At 45.7% G+C, this 7767-nt stretch overlaps 1 long non-coding RNA gene across 4 annotated transcripts; it reads right to left on the bottom strand.

Annotated features, from left to right (window-relative positions):
• Nucleotides 1-4517: 4517 nt before the first annotated feature.
• LOC144379442 (uncharacterized) lies at nucleotides 4518-7645 on the bottom strand. 4 transcript variants are annotated; one of them, XR_013442438.1, is made up of 3 exons: nucleotides 7515-7645; nucleotides 5056-5180; nucleotides 4518-4960 (listed from the first exon to the last, which is right to left on the bottom strand). It is a non-coding gene; the product is annotated as an uncharacterized LOC144379442 (long non-coding RNA). The 4 variants fall into 4 exon arrangements; XR_013442439.1 differs by lacking the exon at nucleotides 7515-7645 and adding an exon at nucleotides 6796-7204; XR_013442440.1 differs by lacking the exon at nucleotides 5056-5180 and having other exon boundaries at nucleotides 7515-7620.
• Between the last annotated feature and the right edge of the window lie 122 nt (nucleotides 7646-7767).

Here is a 7767-nt window from a genome sequence, read left to right as displayed (position 1 = left end):
CCCCCTCCCCGTCCCCTCCTCTGTCCCCCTCTCCTTGCTCATGCGCGTGCTCTCTCTCTCTCTCATAAATAAAATCTTAAAAAAAAAAAAAAGAGTTGGATGCTTAACTGAACCACCCAGGCACCCCCAAAACAATCTTCTAAAAATGGTGCCAATTTGGGGCACCTGCGTGGCTGGCTCAGTTGTTAAGTATCTACCTTCAGCTCAAGTCATGATCCCCGGGGTCCTGGGATCAAGAGCCCCATGTTGGGCTCCCTGCTCAGTGGGAAGCCTGCTTCTCCCTCTCCCACTCCCCCTGCTTGTGTTCCTGCTCTCACTATCTCTCTCTGTCAAATGAATAAATAAAATCTTAAAAAATAAATAAATAAAAATGGTGCCAATTTACACCCACCCTCCATAGTAGATAAGAATGCATTTCCCTACACCCTCCACAACATAAGATAATATTAATCTTTGTAATGTTTCCTCTTGATTTTAAACACATGTGGGTTTTACGGTAAAACAAAAAATTAAAAGGTGCGAGTCTAACTCTCTCCAGATCCCACTTCCTTCATTCACACCAGACGAGGTGCATGCCCTGCTGTCCGGATTCTAGCATCACACTGCATAACTGTCTGGCGCACCAGCTGGGTCCAGCAACCTTGCTTTCATCAAGTCTTCCAATTAGTTCTCACCCTCACCTTACCCCACACTTGCTGGGGTAGAAAGAGCTAGTCCTTAAGCCAGTAGTAATACAGTCTCAGGAATATAGTCTCAGTAGTCCTAGCCCTATGGCTGTATATGTAGGCACTGAACCTATCTGGCTTTCATTTTCTTCTGTAAAATGTGAATAAAATACCTCTTTCAAAGGTTTCCTTTAAAGATTAAATAAGATAAACATGTAAAGCATCTGGCTCAGTGCCTACCATGTAGCTGGCAACATACCTATCTTTCCCAGCTCCTTCAGGCATCCCAGATCTTTGTAGCACTTAACACACTTCTCATATTCTAACATTTATAAAGGTAATGGGGAATGGGTAGGACATGGATGGTGCTTGAACACAGTAGGCACTCAATAGATGCCAAGGACAGTTGATTTTTGCATTCAGGAACTAGTTTCATCCTTGCTAATATGTTTTTTCCACGTACATATTTACACCACCCATCAGCTGATTGGATCACATACCACCCAGTTGTCACCCAATGAGCTACCAAATGAGCTCATCTTAATCCTGTCTGAGCTGAACAAGGCCTTTTACAGAACTTTAAAACTGACTCACTACTGAGTCATCAAAACAGCAATACCCAAACACACTCCTGTTGCTACACAAAAGAGCAGCATGGGATGTCTGCCTTATCTCCTTTCCCTCTCCTAATGGGACTGAACCCCTTGACTCACTGAAGAAGAGTCATCACATCTTTTGTGCTGCAGTAATAAGAACAAAGCTGGCTTAAATAATCACAGTGTGGTCAGCAAACAACAGCAGTCCTTGTGGTCATCCAGGTCATTTCCTGAGTATGTCACTAACCCAAGAGGAGAGGCAATTAATCAATTACTCAAATGTGTATTGAGCACCAGCATTCTGTTGTGTACCCATGATTCCTCCTGTTTATAAAATTTCTGTGAAGTGACCTTTTCAGTTATTGAAACTCACTGAGAATGTAGGGGAAAAACAGCCCTTTGTACTTCTGTAAAGGGAAAAAAAGTATTATTGGAGAAAATGGGACTACTCGGTTCCATCACAGTAGAAAGGATTTTTAAAATATCAAAGAGGAAGCGTGATGTTTTGGCTAACTGCTTTACAGAGCTATAGTTTTAAATATGTTAACTGAGAACTCCTTTCTCATCTAGGAATGATATGGTCAGTGGTCAGTATTTTCTCTTGGGAAAAGTCTTGAAGTTAGTATCATTGCCACAGGCCTGGCTGATTGCCGTGGACTATCAAGTCTTTCAAGATTCTGAGGCCTGGGTAAGGGCTAAGATAACTGGTAGCAGGACTGAAGGCTTCCTTCACAAATAGGGCTGGTTACAGCCAAGATTTTGTATATGTGCAGATACAACTTTTGAGTACCCCAGCATGGTCTCTCGTAGCTGAAGACCCTAAGCAAAAACTGAATGAGAATCTTAGGTCCTCAGACTTTTTGTATGCAGCCCATATAATTGATATAATCCGTACCTAAAGGGTATAATGATATGTGCCCTTGATCTACCTGATATAAACGTTAAAAGGATAAATAGAAATAGTATGTTAGTAGTCTTTAAAGATTAATTAGGCATGACAAGAAATAATGTTTATTTAATTAAAATACAAGCTTTCAACTGGCCACTTTTCCTGAACTATACTTCTCAAGTTTTTATTATATCAATACAGTTGACCCTTGAACCACATGGGTTTGAATTGGGCAGGTCCACTAATACATGGATTTTTTCTATTAATATAGGACACTACTGGAAATGTATTTTCCCTTATAATTTTTCTCTCTCTTTTTTTAAAGGTTTTATTTATTTATTTGACAGAAAGAACACAAGCAGCGGGGAGTGGCAGGCAGAGGGAGAGGGAGAAGCAGGCTCCCCGAAGAGCAGGGAGCCCGATGCGGGGCTCGATTCCAGGACCCTGGGATCATGATCTGAGCTGAAGGCAGACACTTCACCGACTAAGCCACCCAGGCGCCCCTACAATTTTCTTTTTTTTTTTTAAAGATTTATTTATTTTAGAGATAGAGAGAGAGCACAAGTGGGGGGAGGAGCAGATGTAGAGGGACAAGTAGACTCCATGCCCAGCAAAGAGCCCAGGGCAGAGCCCAACACAGGGCTAGATCCCTCGGATTACCACGAGATTATGACCTGAGCCCGAAATCAGGAGTCTGACGCTCAACCAATTGAGCCACCCAGGCGTCCCTCCCTTACACTTTTCTTATAACATTTTCTTTACTCCAGCTTACTTTATTGTAAGAAGATGATATACAATACACATAGCATACAAAATATGAGTTAATTGTTTATGTTATCAATAAGGCTTCTAGTCAACAGTAGGTTATTAGTATTAAGTTTTGGGGGAGTCAAAAGTTACCTGATTCTTGACTGCGAGGGTCAGCACCTCTCACCCCCATGTTGTTCAAGGGTCAACTGTACTATTTCTGTCCTGATTTGATTATCCTCACCGGTTGTACACAATCTCAACTGTCTATCCATATTAAGCAAACTTATTTTGGGGACATCAGGAGTTACATGTTGCATTTACTGACTATAAAGCCATTGACAAGTATGGATTATTCTCAAAACAACATTGCTATAATTAAAAGCAACACATAACATTTATTGAGCACTATTTGTAAGGGACAACATTAGTCTCACATTTAAGATTTTATTTTTTATTTATTTGAGACAGAGAGAGTGAGAGAGAGAGAGCACGAGTTGGGGGCAGTGGGAGAGGGAGAAGCAGGCTTCCCACTGAGCAGGGAGCCCAACACAGGGCTCCATCTCAGGACCCTGAGATCATGACCTGAGCCGAAGGCAGACACCTAACCAACTGAGCCACCCGGTAGCCCCTGGCTTCTTTAAAAAAAAAAAAATTAGAAATCTAGGGATCCCTGGATGGCTCAGTTAGTTGAGTCTCTGATTCTTGGTTTTGGCTCAGGTCATGATCTCAGGGTTGCGAGATCGAGCCCCAGGTCGGGATCCACGCTCAGCACTCGGAGCCTACTTGAGATTCTCTCTCCCCCCATGTGCCCCTTCTCCCAGCTCCCACATACTCCCTCTTTCTCTCTAGAATAAATAAATACAATCTTTAAAAAAATTAGAAATCTATCAGAGCAGGCTCTTGTTTAGAGAGAGTTATTACTTCTCCAGAATCAAAAGCATACACTAGAAAAGATTCAGCTTTGGATAAAGCCTAGCTATTCTTATGAAACACTCCTCCAGACTGTGACAAATTAGTTACTAGTTCTGAAGTATCTTTGATTCAAAAGTACAGGCTTATGTTAATAAGAATATGCATATGTATTTATGTGCTTGTATGTATTAAAAGTATTTGAGAGGGTGATTTAGGAATCTCAATTATAAATCTTCAGTGCAGGCATCTTATTTTGCTGCTAAGGAAGGTGAATGAGCCAACAATAGTGGTATTAAAGCCTTATACTTGCTAAGTCATCGGTCTAAAGGGATAAACTGGTTAAGTTTGTTCTCCCAACACCTAGAGGCAAGATTTTTACTCAGTTATTACAACATTACCACAAACTTGTGGATTCTGCAGAAGTTGCCCAGCAACATTACAGTTAGGAACAACACTGGGTAGAGAAAGAACAGGAAATTTGAATTAGATATGCCCTGGGGCAGGTGGGCGTAACCCCACCCCTCCAGTACAGTGAGTCCTGTACTTGGAGGAGCATGAAATTTAAAAAATCAGAACAATCATTTAGAATTTCAGTTAGGACACTGCTGCAGTTAAACCATCACACTGTGCCATGTTGTCAGCTGGAGGAGGTAGGGCCTGGGTTTCTTACTCATTTTGGTACCTCTTCTTTAAAGAACACGGAGATTTTTATTCCAGAAACATTTATTTAAGTACCTTCTCAGGGGCCAAGGCACACTGCTGGTTGCTGGAGCTCTAAAGACAAATAAAACTTGATCTCAGCCCTGGGTGGAAAGGAAGCCAGACAAGTAAACAAAGAGTGTTTACATAGTCCATTACAGGTGTGGTGGAAAACCTGGTGCACAGAGTGTCTCTTTTACCTAGAAGTGGAGAAAGTTAAGGAAAGGCTTTACAGAAGAAATGGTTCTCCCACTAAGTCTTGTTTCCAACTTTTAAAGAAATTCCTGGGGCACCTGGGTGGCTCAGTCGTTGGGCGTCTGCCTTCGGCTCAGGTCATGGTCCCGGAGTCCTGGGATCGAGCCCCGCATCGGGCTCCCTGCTCCGCGGGAAGCCTGCTTCTCCCTCTCCCGCTCCCCCTGCTTGTGTTTCCTCTCTCGCTGTGTCTCTCCCTGTCAGGTAAATAAATACAATCTTTAAAAAAAAATAAAAAATAAAGAAATTCCTTCTTTCCTCCAGTCATTCTATACATTCAGTGGAAATTTACCTCTCCCATTCTGTGGGTGGACCTGGGTGCCAAGAATTCAAAGTACTGGGGCTGTGTACCAAGAACTCTTCCCTTCCCGTTCAGAAGCCAGGCCCTTCTGCTCCAGCCTAGCCTACTTCAAGGACCTCCCAGTTCAGGGAAGCAGACAGGTGGCATAGTTAAGAGTTGAAAAAAAAAAAAAAAACCGTTAAAAGACTGTTTACCTCCAAGAACAGATATACAGGGGTGGCTAGGAGGCTTCTGTACCATGTGAATTTATACTGAGAGAAAAAAATAAACCAATCAACAAATATTTAAATAAGAGCTCTATTATCATTCAGAAGATATTGAGGGCCTAAGCCACGTTAGAACACTGCAATAAACGAAATAGAAAAGGTCCCTACACTCAGGGAACTCATTTTCTAGAAGGGGATAGTAGTAAACAAACAATCAACATACTTTGAGGTAGATATAAGCCTGTTAGGGGAATAAAGCAGGGTATTATGAAAGAGTGAAGGGGGAGAGGATGTGAGCTTGCATGGATGGCAACAGAGGATACAGAATTCCTATATAGGAGGGGCTTAGGAACAACATTCTGGTTGGGGAGAGGTTATCTACAGGACCTTAAAGTTTACTTAGGAAACACACTATTTTTACATACAACTCATGTTAAAGATCAATAATAAGTCCTTTTCTCAAGTTATTTTTATTTACACTCACATGAAATTGAGAAAATCAACTCAATGTGGCCAACTATGCATATCAAAGAATTATATTTGCCATCAGGAGTGGAGAGGTGGTGTTGGAGGGAGAGCGCTAAAAACCATTCCTTGGCTTTGGCCCCAGGGACCAGAGAATGCCTCTCCTTGAAACATACAAAAGGGTAGATAGAGTTCCTGTCTTGCAAGAGCTTAACATTGGATTTGGATTAACATGCAAGAAAGACACATATATCAGCAAATGTCTGGAGAAGACAGCTGTTTACCCTTCACTGCATCTTCAGTTATATGATCTCACGGAATTTCCCATGTGGTAAGTGTTAAAATGTGGTTCCATTATTAAAAATCCAGCTTGAGTTTAGCCTTTGAAAAGTGTTAGAACAACATATATGGCAAAGTGTTAATATTCATAAAGTGCTACAATAAGAAAAATACAATAGGAAAATATAAGTGGCCACTGGCACATGAAAACTGTCCGGCGATATGTATCAAAACAACAAAATTACATTAACAAACATTAAATATCCACTTACGTCCAGAATTCATGAGCAGTGTACTCTAACCCAATGCTAATGAGAATGTAAATTGTTTTTTTTCTGGAGGTCAGTTTGGCAGTTTATATTCTTTGACCCAGTAATTCTCACTTCTAGGAATCTCTTTAAAAAAAAACACCCCAAACCCTCAAACAACACAGGGAAAAAACACGAGAAGTTAGAATATTCATCACGGGGTTATTTACAACTGAAAAATTACAAGAAACTTGTCTGTGCGACGATAAAGGGCAGATAAAATCGCTATTTGACGGAGTACTGGAGGAATTTTTTTCTCAACTTGCGTTTAAAGTTTGCAGTGAGGTATGCCAATCTCTTTTGCCAACGCTTGCCCACGTGCTGGCAAACAAATATAAACACCGTGGCTGCGTGGTGGGCACTTGGGTTTCGTGCTGGGGCCGATTGTGGTGCTGCTGCTGTTTACTCTGGACAAGTTGGGGGGGGGAGGGGACTGCAAAGGGGGCCTTCGCCACGGCCTAGGCGAAGCTCACCTCGCAGGGGGCACACCCGACCCTAACAGCCACCCTGGGGGGAAACTGAGACTCCAGAGGCCTTCCCCAAGGCCGGTGTCCCCGCCGCGAGCTCTCGTGTGTTGGCCTTGCTGATTCGGTATCCACCCTAAGCAACCGGCTCAGATCGCAAAGCTCCTGAGGCCCGAGTCACCATTTCCGGCTCAAACCTCTACGGGAGAACGTGACTGCCCACAGCCACGCCCACAACGCCCCAGGGGCCCGCACCAAAGGGACGCGGGACCGGAGGCCGCACTCCCGGGGCTGAGCCCGAGGGCCACGGTGGTTCCCCGCTCGCTCCGACCCGGAGGGGACCAGAAGTGTTCCCCAGCCCCCACCTCAGACCCCAGAGCGCCTGAGGGACCGCGAGCGAGTCGCCTCCAGGCTGGCGTTCGGCTGGGCCCAGCCGAGCCCGGCCCCCCTCGCCCCTCCCCCCCCCGCCCCTCCCAGAAGGCCGCCTCGGCTCTCCCGCCCGGCCCCGACCGGGCGGCGCCCGGCTCGACTCCCAGAAGTCCGGCTCCCTCATAGGCCCGCGGCGCCGCGCCCGCCCAAGCCTGGCTGCGGAGGGCGGGGGGGTGGGGGGCGGAGCCAGCGGGTTCGCGCCAAAATCGCGTAGTTGATCCCTCCCCCGCGGGCTACGTCGCGCCCTCCTTTTTTTTCAAACCCGGGGCTGGGCGGGGATTGGTGGGTTGGGCACTCACGTGGTTAACGGTCGCGGGAAGCCGCGGAGCCCGAACCTGCGGTGGACCTGCGGAGACCCCAGCCTCGGTGCCTAGGCCGCCCCGCCTCTGCTGGACAGTCCACGCCGCCACCGCCGCCGCCACCACCGCCGCCCGCAGCTCCGAGCGCTCCAGAGCCGCAGCCCGCCACCGCGCAGGTCCGCCGCCGCGGCGACCAGGCGCGCCCAGTCGCACGTGGCGGACCCGCCCCCTGGGCCGTCCGCGTCCTGGACTC

Source organism: Halichoerus grypus, chromosome 11 (genome assembly GCF_964656455.1).
Source record: "Halichoerus grypus chromosome 11, mHalGry1.hap1.1, whole genome shotgun sequence".
Classification (NCBI taxonomy): Eukaryota; Metazoa; Chordata; class Mammalia; order Carnivora; family Phocidae; genus Halichoerus; species Halichoerus grypus.
This window is presented reverse-complemented; position numbering and strand designations above follow the sequence as displayed.